At 55.5% G+C, this 19535-nt stretch overlaps 1 protein-coding gene across 1 annotated transcript in view; it reads left to right on the top strand.

Annotated features, from left to right (window-relative positions):
• Positions 1-19535, top strand: part of SLC7A3 (solute carrier family 7 member 3) — a 68700-nt gene that overhangs the window by 23422 nt on the left and 25743 nt on the right. The window lies entirely within an intron of this gene.

The raw sequence follows: 19535 nt of genomic DNA, 5'->3' as shown, positions 1-19535 counted from the left end.
GGAAACCATTATTAGCAGGAAGGTATCGAACCATGGAGAGCCAAGGGTTGTGGGTCATGCACAACAGTAGTAAGGGATTTTCACTCAGTTAACAGGCTATGTGCACCTTCAACAGCACCAGCAGCTGTATAGCTTCTTTTTCGCCAAGGATTGGGGCTGGCCATGTCACCTAACTTGCAGCCAGACACGGAATAGGCAAAGACATACTGTGTTGGTGCTACGTGCATTCAGCAGTAGAGTTAGCTGAGTGTCATCATACCCTGGTATACGTCAGTGATTGTAGGTTAGGGGCTACACTCATACAGGCACTTGCTGTCAGCTGGGGCGGGAGTGTGCCAGGGCCAAGAGGGTGTGGGTTGCCTGGTTAGGGCTGATATGGTGGGAGGGAGCACTAATCCGGACAACCACAAGAGCACATTTTGCAGTCATAGAAGGTTAAATTAATAACTGGATGGCATAGAAGCAGTTTTCTCAGTTATGCGCATTTTCCTTGGCATTTGTCAGCGAACATTCAGAATACAACGTTGGTGGTTAGCCTGCTGTCATGCCTTTCAGATGTGTTTTAAGTCAGGCATGGGTTAGATTCCTGAGGTCTGCCCCGGGATACAGGTTCACAGGCAGGTGGAGCGGCAGAACTTAGAAGGGCTTGGGTCCGACCTCTGGTTCAGGTGCAGATCTTGGTAGGTCCACTTAGTATCCCGTACTCGGGTTCGTTGATACAGGATCCTTTGATTTGTGTGACGATATTGTGTGCTGGCAGGGTTGAAGATGCCTTCCAACCAGGGCGACGTGGTACATAGGTTTGGGGGGAAACAAGATGCAGATCCTGGTTGGTTCTCTTGGTTTCCCGTCCTTGAGTTCGATGAAACAGGTACCATTGATTTGAGTAACGGTAACGGATATTTTCTCCCGCCCTCCAGCACTGGCTGGCAGCTATGCAGGTTGTGGAAGTGGCCTTCCAACGGGGGCGATTGGGTCCATATGATTGGGGGAAACCCCTGGGAAACACATTTGTAATCACACTAAGAGGGGGACCAGGAGCAAGAGTTAAGAAGAAGGTCCTGTACCAGCGCTCCTAAGATAGCTTAATACCCTATGATTGGCAGTACCAAAGTGGTGAGCTGCCTGAGGGGTTGGGAAGATAGTAGTGATAGGTAAGGTTCGTGGTGATGTCTAAGGTGTAGGCCAGGTACTCCTAGGTGGTTTTCCAAGTGCCCTCACACACCCTTGCGGGTGCAAAGCATCATCATCGGGCGTTGCTCCTCGTGGGGGTGGCGCTGCAGTCCCTCACGGGCCCTTCAAGAGGGCTCTCTTTCGGAGATCTTTTGATTGGAGTAGCCGTAGTTGTGCGTGCGGGTGTGTGGGGATGGTGGGTGATGTGGTGAGGCTAAAAAGACCTATAGGAACCCCAAGTAGTTTATTAATGAGGCCTATGGGTCTGGTTAAAATCTAACGGGGAGTGGTGCCTGAATAGTACTCAGGAAAAGTAGGGGGAAGGTAGGTAGTTCTGTTACTCTCGACCCGTATATAGTGAAGTTAGAGTGAGAGTGAGAACGTGTGGTGGGTGGTCAACATGTTTCGCGCTTCCCAACGGTCCCTAACGGATCCGTAGCGCTTCGTCAGGACCAAAAGAAAAATGATAACAAAAATAGTAGATATAGGTCAATACGTATCCTATGTATCCATAGTTAAGGGATCCCGTTGTATTCGAGTCCCTAAGAGCGAACCTAAAAGGAGAGGGAGGGGAACAAAGAGGGAATAGGGAGACAAAAAAGAGAGGCAAACTGTAGTGGTCAGCAACAAATCCAGGGGGCGTGATACATATCCCTGGTGTCAAAACCCGTCCGTGCGAAGAAATACTCGCATGATGGTTGTGCCACATGCCAAGGGAGGGGGGTGGGTGCAAGAAAGACTAGTAGATCTATCGACTCTGTGGGTGTATTGGTCGCGCAGACTAACTCAATGCGAGGCGCATGCATTGTGGACAAATCCACAGTGCTAAGTTCATGCAGGGTCATAGAGGAAGGCATAACTGAGCATGTTGTGCTGGTGTCTAATAATCGACTGGTGACCAATGGAGCTACTTGTTGCCGACATCCCTCGTGGTCTACCATAGTGCATAGTGAGTCGTGCGGGGTTAAGAGGGGGTCATGACTGCTATGGTTGAACCGGTGTCTGAAGGTCGATATGTGTCAGGTGAGACAGCTTCATAACGACAAGTCTAGATGTCTTAACATGTGAGATAGGATATAAGAGCCGGTGAGATGACTCAGCAGTTACCCGTGCACGAGACTATTCTACGTGGTGGGGGGCGGCAAACTAACGTGAGTAGTAAAGCTGGTAGACCTACCCAAAGGAATTAGGGTCCAGGCTATACCGGATAAAGATCAGCTGGGGCGAGGGGCGCCAGCTAAAAAAAAAAGACAACCAGCGTAGGATTAGCAATAACACTGCGGGGAAGGGGGGAGGGGGAAGAGGGAGAGAGAAAACATATTAGTTTAAAAGAGCCCTGTGGGACTGACTGGGCAGGGTAATGATAGTACAAACAGAGCTCAGTACGGTAGCTGAAGTCAAGTACTTACTTAAGCCCCGGGTATTCTGCTCTGAACACCTACGTGCCTCCAGGATCGCCGGTAGTCGACATGGTTTGGAGGCACAATTTATGTCCAAAGTTAATTGGATACTCGACCCGGAGCAGCGAGGATTGGGCACTCAACCCGGAACAGCTGTGTGTGTCGAGGAAACAGTAGGAGGACTGTCTTGGAAAACCACCTAGGAGTACCTGGCCTACACCTTAGACATCACCACGAACCTTACCTATCACTACTATCTTCCCAACCCCTCAGGCAGCTCACCACTTTGGTACTGCCAATCATAGGAACTGATACCATTTTGTGTATTAAACACATTTGGGCTACAAAGTATCAGGAGAACAATTGGCATTCCCAGTAGTCAAAATTTAGAGGTATTTTATACGTTGGTTCCCCTCTAGGTCACACTGTCCTGCCTGCCCCCTGGGATACTATCAGAAGTTTGGGAGGGCAAGGCTTCACATAGGGTGGTGATTGACGGAATGCGATGGACATACTCCGACTAGTGCTAGACTCAGACAACTGAGTGAAAGAGGAAGTAAGGCGGGCTTGTCAACTCTTACCTCCTCCTGCACTGGCACTTCCTGGCATGAGTCGCTTGTCTAGGTATTGTTCTTCAGCCAGGCAAAGGTAACATGGGGCCAACGCCTATTTATAGGTCAGGTCACCTCAGTCATAAATCCACGGGGAGTTTAGAAAGGATGGGGGGCACTTGTCCTGAAGGGGCATGCTGGCCTCCGGTCCAGTATGGGCTAAGACTTGTTTTGGCTGGACCGGGAGAAGCCCGGTAATCAGCATGTTGTAAGTAAAAAGGACTACCTTGGTGGGGGGCCCTGGTTGTGACGGTGGCCACTCCCAGGGCTGTGGAGGAGTTACAGGGCGATCCAGAGTCTGCAGATACCATGGGGTACTTCATGCAGCAGCACAGCGTGGTGCTAAGCCAGGATACCCAGGGATGTCTTAGCGTTGTCCCCTGGAAGAACAACGGCGCCCCGTTAGTCCTATGGGCGGTTGTGGGTCTGAGCAACCGGGGGCTGCCATGAATGCTCCGCCCACCTCTTTCGGGGGGAGGCGTGAGTATGCAAGTGGACTGGTGGTCCACGAGTGGGAGGGGTGGCCCCTCCCAATATTTGGCATGCACCAATTGGCGTCTGCCACGGTGTAATTTAGGCTTATCAGACGGGCAGGCGGCATAGGGGTTGGCCTGCCCTGGGATCGCCTGTAAGATAACCCACCATGTTTACATATTGGTTATGCTAATAAACCTGCAGCAATATTTCTCCACTTACAAAAGTGTTGTGTGGTTTATTGATGTATGATATGTGTTATGTGACTACATTTGCTGATATTGGCACTATGCAGGGTGGCAGTGGGCCCCGCTGCTGATGGCGCTGGCAGCACACTGGAAGGGCTGCAGCCTGTACATTGGCAGGGTGGCAGTGGGCCCCGCTGCAGACGGCGCTGGCAGCGCAATGGAAGGGCTGCAGCCTGTACATTGGCAGGGTGGCAGTGGGCCCCGCTGCAGAGGGCGCTGGTAGCGCACTGGAAGGGCTGCAGCCTGTACATTGGTAGGGTGGCAGTGGGCCCCGCTGCAGAGGGCGCTGCGGACGGTGCTGGCAGCGCACTGGAAGGGCTGCAGCCTGTACATCGGCAGGGTGGCAGTGGGCCCCGCTGCAGAGGGTTCATGCCCATCTGTGCCCTGTGAAGTCTGCTCAAGGTTTGTACTGGTTGGGCGGGGGGGCGTTATGCCTTGCCCTGCCCTGTGAGGTCTGTGATCCAAGCCTGCACTGGTTGGGGGGTGGGGGGGTCATGCCCTGCCGTGCCCTCTGAGGTCTGCGGTCCAGGCCGGCACTGGTTGGACGGAGGGGTCATGCCCATCTGTGCCGTCTGCGGTCCAGGCCTGCACTGGTTGGACGAAGGGGTCATGCCCATCTGTGCCCTGTGCTCAAGGTCTGTACTGATTGGACGACGGGGTCTCTTGCCCTGAGCTTCGCTTCAGATCCGGTGACTAAAGCACACTGCCCTGTTGAGGCCACACTAACCTGGGGTCACGCCAAGGGAAGTAGCTTCAAGGCGCATTTCGGATGTTGCTTCCCCCCTAATAAATGTATTTTCTGATAAAGAGTTGGGTTTAGTTTCTGGTCGTGGGGTCCCCTTCCCGCCTGGGGTGTGGTCTCCTGTCGTGGGGTCCCCTTCCCGCCTGGGGTGTGGTCTCCCGACGCGGGGTCCCCACCACCCCTGGAGTGTAGTCTCCTGTCGTGGGATCCCCTTCACTTCTGGGGTGTAGTCTCCTGTCTCGGGGTCCCCTCCCTCCCTGGGGTGTAGTCCCCTGACGTGGGGTCCCCTCCACCTCGTGGGGTCTCCTCCACCCCTGGGGTGTAGTCTCCTGTCGCGGGGTCCCCTTCACCCCTGTGGTGTAGTCCTCTTTTGTGGGGTCCCCTTCACCCATGTGGTGTAGTCTCCTGTTGTGGGGTCCCCTCGACCCCCGGGTTGTTGTCTCCTATTGTGGGGTCCCCTTCACGACTGGGGTGTAGTCCCCTGTCGTGGGGTCCCCTTCTCTCCTGGGGTGTTGGCCCCTGTCGTAGGGTCCCCTTCCCGCCTGGGGTGTAGTCTCCTGTCGTGGGGTCCCCTTCACCCCTGGGGTGTAGTCTCCTGTCGTGGAGTCCCCTTCACGGCTGGGGTGTAGTCCGCTGTCGTGGGGGTCCCCTTCTCTCCTGGGGTGTAGTTCCCTGTCGTAGGGTCCCCTTCCCGCCTGGGTGTAGTCTCCTGTCGTGGGGTCCCCTTCATGGCTGGGGTGTAGTCCCCTGTCGTGGGGTCCCCTTCTCTCCTGGGGTGTAGTCTCCTGTCGTAGGGTCCCCTTCCGGCCTGGGGTGTAGTCTCCTGTCGTGGGGTCCCCTTCACCTCGGTGGTGTAGTCTACTGTCGTGGGGTCCCCTTCACCCCGGTGGTGTAGTCTCCCGTCGTAGGGTCCCCTTCACCCCGGTGGTGTATTCTCCTGTCGTGGAGTCCCCTTCCCCCCTGGGGTGTAGTCTCCTGTCGTGGGGTCCCCTTCCCCCCTGGGGTGTAGTCTCCCGTCGTGGGGTCCCCTCCACCCCTGGGGTGTAGTCTCCTGTCGTGGGATCCCCTTCTCCCCGGTGGTGTAGCCTCCTGTTGTGGGGTCCCCGCCACCCCTGGGGTGTAGTCTGCTGTCGTGGGGTCCCCTCCACCCCTGGCGCCCCTCCACACAGATAGCAGCACCCTTCCATGCCCCCTGGATCCCGGTGACTGGTGCCTGTCACTGGTACCCCACTGAAGGCTGTCGCCTCGATGGGGTCGCGCCCCCTCCTGGGGGTGATGGCGGGGGGCACTCGCTTGTCAGTCAGCGCCGAGGACGGGGTGACATGCTGGGGCCTCCATGGGCGCCTCCTCGCTCCGCAGCATCCCGTCTCCTTGGAGATTATTAATGTGTCCAGGCTGAGCATCGGCGCGGGCATGCTGCAGATGTGATAACAGCCTCTTCTGGCTGGGGGGGGGGGGGGGGGGGGGGGGCAGCGCGGCCTGAGGCTGCGATAACGGCCTGAACGGGAAATTGACAAAATGCTTCTTCAGGAAGCGTTCTGCAGAATAATAAATTAAGCGCCTCGAAGCACTATTCAATAAAGGCGGAACGCGTTTATCAGGCTCTCTATTCGCTTGAGATTGAACTGACTCCAGCGGTTCTCCTGAGGTGAGGGCATTAAACCACTCATGCCAGGACCCCTGCCCTCCGCCTCCTCCTTATGGAGGCCCCCCTCCCCAGACATGACTAAGCGGGATGAAAAAAAGTAGGGGTCTCTAAAATGGGGAGTGTCCTAAGTGATTAGAGTGTGGCCTAAAGCTAGCCAAGTGTCTGGGATTTCCTGGTGTGCCACCTGACCTGACCAGTGGTTTGGTGCCCCCTGCACTTTCTGTTATTGCAGCCAGCTTTGCCAATGCTCCTTAGCTATTTAAGAGAAATCAGTAAAGGGCAATATTTATTTTAAATAATATTGACAGAGTTATATTTCTGAAATTATGAGACTGAATAAACAGCACCGAGCCCGTGGAAGGTGTGGTCTCAATCACTCACGTTATGGTCACTTTGTTAGACATGTTCACCATTTTCTCTCCACATCTCCGTGTTGGTGTGGCCTCTTCAGCAGCCTCTTCTTATCAGTGTCTCCTACACATTCCTGTATCTCCTTCGCTTCACCACCCCTAGACACACAGGGCGTGGCCCACCCCCCTACAAGCGCTGCATTTTCTAATGCACAGAATCACACTTGTAACTGGAATACATGACCACTGCTCAGAGCACTCGGCAGAGAGGCCAGGGATTGGATGGGCACGTTATTTGAACACCTTTCTGACCCAGTGACAGGTGATCTGAGAGTCAAATTGCCTTCAGCCTCGACTCCAGAGCTCTCTGTCGAGGCAGACAGAAACATCTGGACACGACTCAGTTCAAAGTGTGCCCCGCGCAAGGGTTCGAAGTATACAGAACGTCACCGAAACACTGCGAAAAAGCCAACGGGGAATGCAAGATACAGCAAAGCATAAATTATAAATGGGAACTAAACCGCTGACCTGGGTCACCCTAGCGTTTTTACATTCACACTTGAGAAATTCATTGGTATTTTTTCAGAAACTTACCGACATGAATATAGAGCTCGATACGGACTCGTTTCAATATTCGTTTTTAATTACTAACGGGATGAGACCCGGAGGGACCCGGGCCACTTAAAGCCCTGCCTATGGTCCACTATCGATGAATGCCTCCTGCCCCTCTATGTCACACCCCGTCGTCCATCATTTGCCCCGCTCGCCACCATTGCCGACGCGTGGTCTCTGCATCGTGCCATGCAGCTCGCCCTACCATGGCAGGGTTCGCCTCTAAAACACCGCGTGCACGTTCGGGCTGCTGGCTGTGGCCACGTGGCTGGACTTGTGTAGAGCTTAATTTGTCCAGGAGCTTTCTTATCTAAAGGCCCTTCTCCTGTTGCCAAAGGTCACTCCCTATCCTCCTCAGTGGGCAGGACCATGACCCTGGCAGCTCTGCATGGGGTGCTGTGCCAGCGCAAACATTGTCATGCCCACTATTGGCTGCGTTTTATTCCCGGTGCCAGCAGTCGGCTGTGCAGGGGTTCTGGCAGTGGGAGTGACGTCGAGGCCAGGGATGTGCAGTGAGGAAGTCTGAGCAAGTAACACCGCAGGAACCCGGACCACAACGTGATGTTACTTAGGATGAAGAGGCGAGGAGGGAAAGAGAGGTTGTGAGAATTTGAGTCTGCGGAGACATTTCTCGAATGTCAGCGGCCACCAACCAGCCCTGTGGAGGAATGTACGTGTGTACCACCAGGTGGTATCTTTCTTGCACACATGTGGACACTTCGCTGTCGGTGATCGCAGCTCTAAGTGTGTGGCAGTGCCCCGGCCTCAGAAGGCTGTGCCTGTGTCCCACCCCGTCGATGCTTGCCCCTCTGGGCTGGGCCAGGTGCGGTTGGCAAGCTCCTTGGGGTCTGCCGGGAGATCGGCGGTGGCCCCTGCTGGGTGCATGGCCGCTGGTCGTGCTGTGGTAGCCTCACCTGTGGCGGTGGCCTCTGCTTGGTACGTGGCCAATGCTTGCGCTGTGGTAGCCTCACCTGTACCGGGAGATCGGCGGTGGCCCCTGCTGGGTGCATGGCCGCTGGTCGTGCTGTGGTAGCCTCACCTGTGGCGGTGGCCTCTGCTTGGTACGTGGCCAATGCTTGCGCTGTGGTAGCCTCACCTGTACCGGGAGATCGGCGGTGGCCCCTGCTGGGTGCATGGCCGCTGGTCGTGCTGTGGTAGCCTCACCTGTGGCGGTGGCCTCTGCTTGGTACGTGGCCAATGCTTGCGCTGTGGTAGCCTCACCTGTGCCGGGAGCACGGCGGTGGCCCCTGCTGGGTGCATGGCCGCTGGTCGTGCTGTGGTGACCTCACCTGTGCCGGGAGATCGTCGGTGGCCATTGCTGGGTGCATGGCCACTGGTCGTGCTGTTGTAGCCTCACCTGTGGCGGTGGCCTCTGCTTGGTACGTGGCCAATGCTTGCGCTGTGGTAGCCTCACCTGTGCCGGGAGATCGGCGGTGGCCCCTGCTGGGTGCATGGCCACTGGTCGTGCTGTGGTGACCTCACCTGTGCCGGGAGATCGGCGGTGGCCCCTGCTGGGTGCATGGCCGCTGGTCGTACTGTGGTGACCTCACCTGTGCCGGGAGATCGGCGGTGGCCCCTACTGGGTGCATGGCCGCTGGTCGTGCTGTTGTAGCCTCACCTGTGGCGGTGGCCTCTGCTTGGTACGTGGCCAATGCTTGCGCTGTGGTAGCCTCACCTGTGCCGGGAGATCGGCGGTGGCCCCTGCTGGGTGCATGGCCGCTGGTCGTGCTGTGGTAGCCTCACCTGTGGCGGTGGCCTCTGCTTGGTACGTGGCCAACGCTTGCGCGGTGGTAGCCTCACCTGTGCCGGGAGATCGGCGGTTGCCCCTGCTGGGTGCATGGCCACTGGTCGTGCTGTGGTAGCCTCACCTGTGGCCCCTGCTGGGTGTATGGCCGCTGGTCGTGCTGTGGTGACCTCACCTGTGCCGGCAGATCGGCGGTGGCCCCTGCTGGGTGCATGGCCGCTGGTCGTGCTGTGGTAGCCTCCCCTGTGCCGGGAGGTCAGCGGTGGCCTCTGCTTGGTACGTGGCCAATGGTTGCGCTGTGGTAGCCTCGGCTCTGCTGTGAGATCGGCGGTGGCCCCTGCTGGATACGCGGCCAATGGTCGTGCTGTGGTAGCCTCGGCTCTGCCGGCAGACGGGGGTGGCCCCTGCTGCACCTGTAGGAGTGTGATGGTCAGTAGTTGTGTTGGTCCTGTCATTGGCAGCGCTGGCAGGGGCCATGGGTGGTGCAAGCTGCTTTGGGCTCCTGACAAGGGCCCGGGCATATTTCTTTTTTTTTCTTAACAAATTAAGCACTGCAGTCACCGTGCAAGTAGCTTCTGCCCCTTTCCGGCCACGGCCTGGCACCCAGCGCCAAATACGACTCCAGCCCAGGCTGCAGCGGGTGCTGGCATCTCCTGCCCTCTGCTCCACAGACCCACCTGTGTGACTCCAGCACCCAGGTCCAGTTTGGAAAATAAACACGAATGCCTTCGCCCCCTCCCCCGCGGGCAGCTGGACTGCTCCCGCTTTTACAGATAGACTCGGGAGCAGCACAGGACGTGCTTTAAACCCCTGCCACTGACCGGAATCAAATCAGGCAGTGCTTTAAACCCCTGCCACTGAGAGGAATCCAATCAGGAATCATAAATTCGGATTAAAGAGCTTGTAGTGAGGCTCCCTGCTTGCTGGGCGCTGAGTCTGGCTCCACGGCTGGATGGGCTCTGCCCCCTGCTGGCGCTGCCTTCTGTCTGGACCCCTTACAGCGCCCCCCACCACCCCATGGTGCTAGAACTTGCGCGGGCCTCCACCTCCCTGCACACTCCGGGCAGCAGGCAGTGCCCTGAGCCCTTGTGCCGGTGCAGAGGCGCCCACAGCTCCCCAGTTGCACCTTTAGGGTTTGGGAGTGCGAAGCCGCGTTAAGTGGCTGCCCTTCGGTGTCTCCTGTGGGTGGGCAGATGCTGTGCCAAGCACGTTGCCAGGAGGCTTGGGCAGCAGGCGCCGGCTCCCTCGCCCCTGCGTGTGCCCTCTAGCGGTTGGCACACCTGGCAGGACGGCGAGGCTGAGCCAAGGACCGCTCGCGGGCGGCGCTGGCAGAGCCGCTGCGAGGGCAGCCGGGCCCTTTCTAGCCATAATGACATCATAAGAAGATTTCTTGCGGGACTTTATTTCCCCGTCATTAATTAGCTAATTAAGAGGTAGTGGCGCGTTACCGTGAACTACATCTCTGATTGGTCCTAAGCGGGCGTCTTGCAGTGACCATATGTTTATCATTACTCGGTCTGGTTTCTTGAGCCAGAGCCGCCCCGTGCCCTCGCTGGGTGGCTGCCAGCAGTGTCCCTTGCAGGGGGTCTCTCTCCCTGCCTCAAATCAAATCAAAGGATATTTATTAAGCACACATATCACTAAAAAAGTCTCATGGCGCTGGTGGATAACTCAAAGATTAGATGGAATTTGTGCAATTAGATGTCAAACAGGAATGTCTTCAGCTTCATACGAAAGCCATTATGATCCATAGTAGTGCGTAACTGAAGAGGCAATGTATTCCAAAACAAAGGGGCCAAAAAAGAGAAAGATCTACCTCCGTTAGTGCCGGTGCGAATTCTAGGAGATACAAGAAGGGCTGTGTTACTGGATCTCAGAGTCCTACCAGGGAGATACCAGCCAAGCTTTTTAGTCCAGAAACCAGGACCTTTTACGTACATGTTCTTATGTGTCAGGCAAAGAATCTTAAATTGGGTACGCTTCCTGACAGGCAACCAATGCAAGAGTTTCAGAGTGGGAGTCGATGAGGATCTGGGTGGAAGATTAAGTACCAGCCTGGCCGCAGTATTCTGCACAACCTGAAGCCTTGACAGTAGATTAGCATTTATGGCTGCAAGTAAAGCATTACCATAATCCATTCTACTAACAATTAGTCCCTGAACTAAGGGCCTTCTTGCATCAATCAGAATCCATTTAAAAACTTTGCGCAAGTGGCGCATAACACCAAAACAGGTGCTAACTGTCTTGTTTACATGGTCTTTCATGGCCAATTTATTGTCCATTTGAAAACCAAGATTGCGCACTGTTGTCGTTGGAGTGGGACAAGGGCCAAGGTTACAAGGCCACCAATCATGGGACCAAGACTCTCGAGCCCTACCATAGAGCACTATCTCTGTCTTTCCTCCATTTAGCTGCAGGTGATTAGCACACATCCAATTCTCAATGTGAGACATACAGTTTTTAAAACGGAGCCTAGTTTCTGTTGGGTCAGGACCAATGGTGATCAGAATCTGAGTGTCGTCTGCGTATGAGACGACATCAAAACCAAAGGATCTAATCACCTCGGCCAGAGGGGTCACATAAAGATTAAAAAGAGTAGGGCCCAGAATAGAACTCTGGGGCACTCCCATCTTAACTGATCTGCTAGAAGAGATGGTATCATCGACCTGGACAATTGTAGTACGATCGGAAAGATAATTTTTTAGCCACAGCAGGGCTTTTCCTCTGACACCAATCTCCCACAGTGAGCCAGACCCACCCCGTGCCCTCGCTGGGTGGCTGCCAGCAGTGTCCCTTGCAGGGGGTCTCTCTCCCTGCCTCGTGGTGACATCTCCCCTCCTATTAATGCGGCTCCGCGCCTGGTTCTGTAACAGCTCCCGACAGGCCTGGCAGGAACCACAGATCCGGGCTCTCTACAGGCCTCTATCACCAACCACAGGTCCGGCTCTCTACAGCCCGTGGCAGGAACCACAGTTCCGTCTCCCTACAGGCCCCTGACACCAACCACAGATCCGGCTCCCTACAGGCCTCTGTCACCAACCACAGTTCCGTCTCCCTACAGGCCCCTGACACCAACCACAGATCCGGCTCTCTACAGCCCCCTGTCACCAACCACAGATCCAGCTCCCTACAGGCCTCTGTCACCAACCACAGTTCCGGCTCCCTACAGGGTATTGATGGAATCACAGATCCGACTCCCTACAGGCCACTATCACCAACCACAGATCCGGCCCCCTACAGGCCCCTGCCACCAACCACAGATCCGGCCCCCTACAGGCCCCTGCCACCAACCACAGATCCGGCCCCCTACAGGCCTCTGTCACCAACCACAGATCCGGCTGTCTACAGCCCGTGGCAGGAACTGCAGATCCGGCTCCCTACAGGCCTCTGTCACCAACCACAGTTCCGTCTCCCTACAGGCCCCTGCCACCAACCACAGATCCGGCCCCCTACAGGCCTCTGTCACCAACCACAGATCCGGCTCTCTACAGCCCGTGGCAGGAACCACAGATCCGGCTCCCTACAGGCCCCTGTCACCAACCACAGATCCGGCTCTCTACAGGCCCCTGCCACCAACCACAGATCCGGCCCCCTACAGGCCCCTACCACCAACCACAGATCCGGCCCCCTACAGGCCTCTTGTCACCAACCACAGATCCGGCTCTCTACAGCCCGTGGCAGGAACCACAGATCCGGCTCCCTACAGGCCCCTGTCACCAACCACAGATCCGGCTCCCTACAGGCAGTGGTATGAACCACTCGTCCTGCTCTGCTCTCTTGCGGCATCTCAGCGGGTACTAGAGAGGCCTCTGCTCTCCTGTGGCTACTCGTTGTGTATATAGAACAATGGTACATATAAGGTCACGCTGGTCCTTAAAAATCCTGAGCTAATATGATTTTAGAGGGCCACACGGGTCCTTGAAAGGCCTGAGCTAGTATGATTTTAGGAACTGTATTAATCAATTTTACCTGAACTGATGGTAACAGACTTGTTTTGCAATATACGCAGGGACACACGATTGTCATTGTATAACATTTATTAACTTCAAAACTGGTATATCAATGTATACTGTTTGAATATTAGTTTCAGTGCTCACAGAACAAGCGCAAGGTGCGTGATGTGACGAGCGCTAGTGGCATTAAAACATTCCATCGCATTGACAACATTGTAAAACTCCATGTGTGAATTAAACAATTAAAGGAGGTTTTTTTTGTGTGAAAGGGTCGACGGCGTTTCGATCCCATTTGTTTGAGATCTTCATCAGGACGAAATGTGAGCAAGAAGAACCGCGGGGGAGGGACGGTGGTAAGTCCGGTGTAGAGTTGGGGTCGCGGCGGGGAAGCTCGGATCAGCGACGTCGTGGTACACGAGGAGAACTGTGCATCCAGGGGGTCACTGAATGGACGGCAATGGAAGAAACAGTGTCCCGTAATAGGGGCGGGTTGGAATTACTCAGGGCGCACCATCAGTAGGTGGAATCTTCCACCGAAGACGGAGCAACGGCCCAGTCGGGTCCCGCCAGCTTAGCAATGTGTACCTCTACCAATTCCTCCGACACCAACCAACTGATGGTACTAGAGAGGCCTATGCTCTCTTTTGGCATCTCAGCGGGTACCAGAGAGGACTCCGCTCTCTTTTGGCATCTCAGCGGGTACTAGAGAGGCCTCCGCTCTCTTGTGGCATCCCACCTGGGTACTAGAGAGGCCTCCGCTCTCTTTTGGCATCTCAGCGGGCACTAGAGAGGCCTCCGCTCTCTTGTGGCATCCCACCTGGCTACCAGAGAGGCCTCTGCTCTCTTGTGCATCTCAGCGGGTACTAGAGAGGCCTCCTCTCTCTTGTGGCATCTCAGCGGGTACTAGAGAGGCCTCCTCTCTCTTGTGGCATCTCAGCGGGTACTAGAGAGGCCTCCTCTCTCTTGTGGCATCTCAGCGGGTACCTGAGAGGCCTCCGCTCTCTTGTGGCATCCCACCTGGGTACTAGAGAGGCCTCCTCTCTCTTGTGGCATCTCAGCGGGTACTAGAGAGGCCTCCTCTCTCTTGTGGCATCTCAGCGGGTACCTGAGAGGCCTCCGCTCTCTTTTGGCATCTCAGCGGGTACCAGAGAGGACTCCGCTCTCTTTTGGCATCTCAGCGGGTACCAGAGAGGCCTCTTCGCTCTTGTGGCATCTCAGCGGGTACCTGAGAGGCCTCCGCTCTCTTGTGGCATCTCAGCGGGTACCTGAGAGGCCTCCGCTCTCTTGTGGCATCCCACCTGGGTACTAGAGAGGCTCCCGCTCTCTTGTGGCTTCTCAGTGGGTACTAAAGAGGCCTCCACTCTCTTGTGGCATCCCAGCGGTACTAGAGAGGCCTCCGCTCTCTTGTGGCATCTCAGCGGGTACCTGAGAGGCCTCCGCTCTCTTGTGGCATCCCACCTGGGTACTAGAGAGGCCTCCGCTCTCTTGTGGCTTCTCAGTGGGTACTAGAGAGGCCTCCGCTCTCTTGTGGCATCTCACTGGGTAAAAGAGAGACCTCCGCTCTTGTGGCATCTCAGCGGTACTAGAGGCCTCTGCTCTCTTGTGTCATCTCATTGGGTACTAGAGAGGCCTCCCCTCTCGTGTGGCATCTCACTGGGTACTAGAGAGGCCTCCCCTCTCGTGTGGCATCTCACTGGGTACTAGAGAGGCCTCTGCTCTCTTGTGGCATCTCAGCGGGTACCTGAGAGGACTCCGCTCTCTTTTGGCATCTCAGTGGGTACTAGAGAGGCCTCCCCTCTCTTGTGGCATCTCACTGGGTACTAGAGAGGCCTCCCCTCTCGTGTGGCATCTCACTGGGTACTAGAGAGGCCTCTGCTCTCTTGTGGCATCTCAGCGGGTACCTGAGAGGCCTCCGCTCTCTTTTGGCATCTCAGTGGGTACTAGAGAGGCCTCCCCTCTCTTGTGGCATCTCACTGGGTACTAGAGAGGCCTCCCCTCTCTTGTGGCATCTCACTGGGTACTAGAGAGGCCTCTGCTCTCTTGTGGCATCCCAGCGGGTACCTGAGAGGCCTCCGCTTTCTTGTGGCATCTCAGCGGGTACTAGAGAGGCCTCCCCTCTCTTGTGGCATCTCACTGGGTACTAGAGAGGCCTCTGCTTTCTTGTGGCATCTCAGCGGGTACTAGAGAGGCCTCCCCTCTCTTGTGGCATCTCACTGGGTACTAGAGAAGCCTCTGCTCTCTTGTGGCATCCCAGCGGGTACCTGAGAGGCCTCCGCTTTCTTGTGGCATCTCAGCGGGTACTAGAGAGGCCTCCTCTCTCTTGTGGCATCTCAGCGGGTACCTGAGAGGCCTCCACTCTCTTGTGGCATCTCAGCGGGTACCTGAGAGGCCTCCACTCTCTTGTGGCATCTCAGCAGGTACCTGAGAGGACTCTGCTCTCTTGTGGCATCTCACTGGGTACTAGAGAGGCCTCCTCTCGTGGCATCTCAGCGGGTACCTGAGAGGCCTCCGCTCTCTTGTGGCATCTCACTGGGTACTAGAGAGGCCTCCGCTTTCTTGTGCATCTCAGCGGGTACTAGAGAGGCCTCCTCTCTCTTGTGGCATCTCAGCGGGTAACTGAGAGGCCTCCGCTCTCTTGTGGCATCCCACCTGGGTACTAGAGAGGCCTCCTCTCTCTTGTGGCATCTCAGCGGGTACTAGAGAGGCCTCCTCTCTCTTGTGGCATCTCAGCGGGTACCTGAGAGGCCTCCGCTCTCTTGTGGCATCTCAGCGGGTACTAGAGAGGCCTCCGCTCTCTTGTGGCATCTCACTGGGTACTCGAGAGGCCTCCGCTCTCTTGTACCTGAGAGGCCTCTGCTCTCTTGTGGATTCTCAGCGGTACTAGAGAGGCCTCCGCTCTCTTGTGGCATCTCAGCGGGTACCTGAGAGGCCTCCGCTCTCTTGTGGCATCTCAGCGGGTACTAGAGAGGCCTCCGCTCTCTTGTGGCATCTCACTGGGTACTCGAGAGGCCTCCGCTCTCTTGTACCTGAGAGGCCTCTGCTCTCTTGTGGATTCTCAGCGGGTACCAGAGAGGACTCCGCTCTCTTTTAGCATCTCAGCGAGTACCTGAGAGGCCTCCGCTCTCTTGTGGCATCTCAGCAGGTACCTGAGAGGCCTCCGCTCTCTTGTGGCATCTCATTGGGTACTAGAGAGGCCTCCGCTCTCTTTTGTCCTCTCATTTGGGTACTAGAGAGGCCTCAGGCATGGATTGGCACAAGCCTGGCAGGAGAGTGGACTGCAACAAATCTGACAGTAGATGGGTGGGTTGGCACAAGGCTGGCGGGAGTGGACCGGCAGTGGGCGTGGACTAGCACAAGTCTGGCAAGGGGTGGTCTGGTACAGGGCTGGCATGGGTGGTCTGGCACAGGGCTGGCAGGAGGGTGGGCTGGCATAGGGCTGGCAGGAGGGTGGGCTGGCACAGGGCTGGCCGGGGGTGGTCTGGCACAGGACTGGCAGGAGGGTGGTCTGGCACAGGGCTTGCATGGGTGGTCTGGCACAGGGCTTGCATGGGTGGTCTGGCACAGGGCTGGCAGGAGGGTGGGCTGGCACAGGGCTGGCCGGGGGTGGGCTACAATCATCTATGAGATCTACTGTTTGACATCTGCAATAACGAAAACCATAAAGAAGAATACCCACATATTTATGGATGGGACTCTCTTCTTCGTAAACCATTACATTTCTGATTAATTACTGTTACTCTTGTTTGCTCGGGAATAACCCAATGTTTGTGGGCTGGCACAAGGCTGGCAGGGGTGGGTTGGCATAAGGCTGGCAGGGGGTGGACTGGCACAGGGCTGGCAGGAGGGCGGGCTAGCATTAGCCTGGCAGGGGGTGGACTGGCATAAGGCTGGCAGTGCGGTGTCACCAAAAAGTAGCATTCCTTTGGGTTGTCCACAAGTGAGTGAGCGCCGGGCCCGCGGCGTGGCCTGTGTCCGGTGATGGATGGACGGTGACATTCTATCTACAGGTCCAATTAAACCCCGCCAGGATCCCCACAGACGGTTGCCGGGGCCGACAGCCCATTTGTATCCGAGCCCTGGCATCGATCGGGGTGTCAGCAGGCACCCCGCCTCTGATGCAAAGGACGCGAGCCTGGGTCCCCCAGAATCCTTCCCCTCGTGTTCGAGGCCCCCGGGGTGAGTGTGCCTCCTTTACAGTGGGCGGTCGAGGGTAGCGCCCAGAGGTGTGGCATTTAGTATGGAAGCGCCCACGAATTTCTTACAAGTCATACTAGAGGGGGTTGTGACGGGCTCTTTGCAGCTTTCCATCTGTTTCGAAGCGCTCGCCGAGTTTTCAGGCTGGCTCAGAGCTGCTGTAAGGACTGCCCTCCTAGACCCACCCCTCCTCTAAAGCCAAGATTGCACGACCCTGTGCCCACACCGCGTCTTACTGCTGCAACCTTTCTGTCTATCCAAGGGTTTACTGCCCACACTCCCCGCTGTCTATTCAAGGAAGGTTTTACTGCCAATCATGTGCCCTTCTTCCTGTCTATCCAAAGTTTACAGTCCACCATATACCTTCTTGTCTATCCAAAGTGTTTCTGCCCTTCGTGTACCCATCCTGTCAATGCAAGGTTTCACTGTCCAACCTGAACCCTTCATGTCTATACCAAGGTTTTACTGCCCATCATGTACCCCCCTGTCTATCCAAGCTTGCACTGCCCATCCTGTACCCCTCCTGTCCATCCAAGCTTGCACTGCCCATCACGTACCCTCTTGTCTGTCCAAGGTGTACTGCCCATCACGTACCCTTCCTGTCTATCCAAGCTTGCACTGCCCATCACGTACCCTCCTGTCTGTCCAAGCTTGCACTGCCCATCACGTACACCCCTGTCTATCCACGCTTGCACAGCCCATCGCATACCCTTCACGTCTATCCAAGATTGCACTGCCCATCACGTACCCTCCTGTCTGTCCAAGCTTGCACTGCCCATCACGTACCCTCCTGTCTATCCAAGGTTTACTGCCCATCACGTACCCTCCTGTCTATCCAAGCTTGCACTGCCCATCACGTACACTCGTGTCTATCCATGCTTGCACTGCCCATCGTGTACCCTTCACATGTATCCAAGGTGTTACTACTGCCCATCACGTACCCTCCTGTCTATCCAAGGTGTACTGCTCATCACGTGCCCCTCCTGTCTGTCCAACCTTGCACTGCCCATCGTGTACCCTTCACATCTATTCAAGCTTGCACTGCCCATCATGTACCCTATTGTTTGTCCAAGCTTGCACTGCCCATCACGTACCCTCCTGTCCATCCAAGCTTGCACTGCCCATCACGTACCCTCCTGTCCATCCAAGCTTACACTGCCCCTGTTCCATACTTTCTTCCCCCATACCTTCATATCAACTGCACGATGAATTGGCCACTGCTTGGAGTGGAAGTCTCTTTCCTGTGGGAACTCTCTCTGTGCTGTCTGTACAATGGCAGCGTGCAGTTACGGTTCTCTTGTTCGTCGCACCTGGTGGTTCCATGGCACCTACGTCTGCTTTAGTTCTATCCATAGTGTCCTTGGCACCCACACCTTCGGTTTGGGTCTGTGTCTGGTGTCTACACCTTCTGTCTGTGTAAGAAATTGGGTTATTATTTGCAAAAGGTGTGAGTCCCAAGCAAGTAATAAGTCATCCATTGTCTTTTTCTTGGAAACCAAGTCCCCCTCGTAGCACTGGACTCTCAGAGCAGAGCAATCCACGGCCTGCTCAGGGGAGGTGGCGTGAGCCGGCAATCCCGGTTCACTGACGCAACAACGCTCAATAAACGATTGTCCAGGCAGTGTTGGTTTCTTTTATAAAGGGAGGGACAGTACATTTATTATGCAAACACTACTAAATACTACACATGAAATTCAGATATTTACATTCAGGTGGATGGAAGTACCTTTGGTGACGCCATCATTTTACATTTCACCCTAGTGGGTCCTGAACCCCAGAATCACAATGCCTCCCCCCCCACCCCCCCAACCTATACAAGATGCAACATCACAATATAATTTACCACATGTGAAACTCACTCATAGTAAAGGTGCCAAAACTGGATAGTCGAAGCAAAAAGATCTGGTGGGCTAATTGGACGTAACTCACGTGTTGCACTGTTTCCATGGCACCCACACCTTCTGGTTTGGGCCTGTGTTGGTGCCTACACCTTCAGGTTTGGGTCTTTGTCGGTGCCTAAACCTTCTGTTGTATGTCGGTTTCAAACACCTACATCTTCCGTTTTTGGGTCAGTGTCCGACATCTTCACCTGCTCGTTGGGGGTCTGTCAGACACCTACACCTTCTTTGGTTTTGTGTCCAGTGCCGACATCTGTTTTGGTTCTTTATCCATGGTGCTTAGACCTTCTGTTTGGGTTCTGTTTCCATGGTGGCCATAGTGCTTACACTTTCTTTTTAGGTTCTGTATTCATGGTGGCCATGGTGCTTACACTTTCTTTTTAGGTTCTGTATTCATGGTGGCCATGGTGCTTACACTTTCTGTTTAGGTTCTGTTTCCATGGTGGCCATGGCGCTTGCATCTTGTGTTTGCATTGTATACCCATTGT

Source organism: Triturus cristatus, chromosome 5_2 (genome assembly GCF_964204655.1).
Source record: "Triturus cristatus chromosome 5_2, aTriCri1.1, whole genome shotgun sequence".
NCBI lineage: Eukaryota > Metazoa > Chordata > Amphibia > Caudata > Salamandridae > Triturus > Triturus cristatus.
The sequence above is the reverse complement of the archived record's forward strand: the minus strand, read 5'-3'. Positions and strand labels throughout refer to the sequence as shown.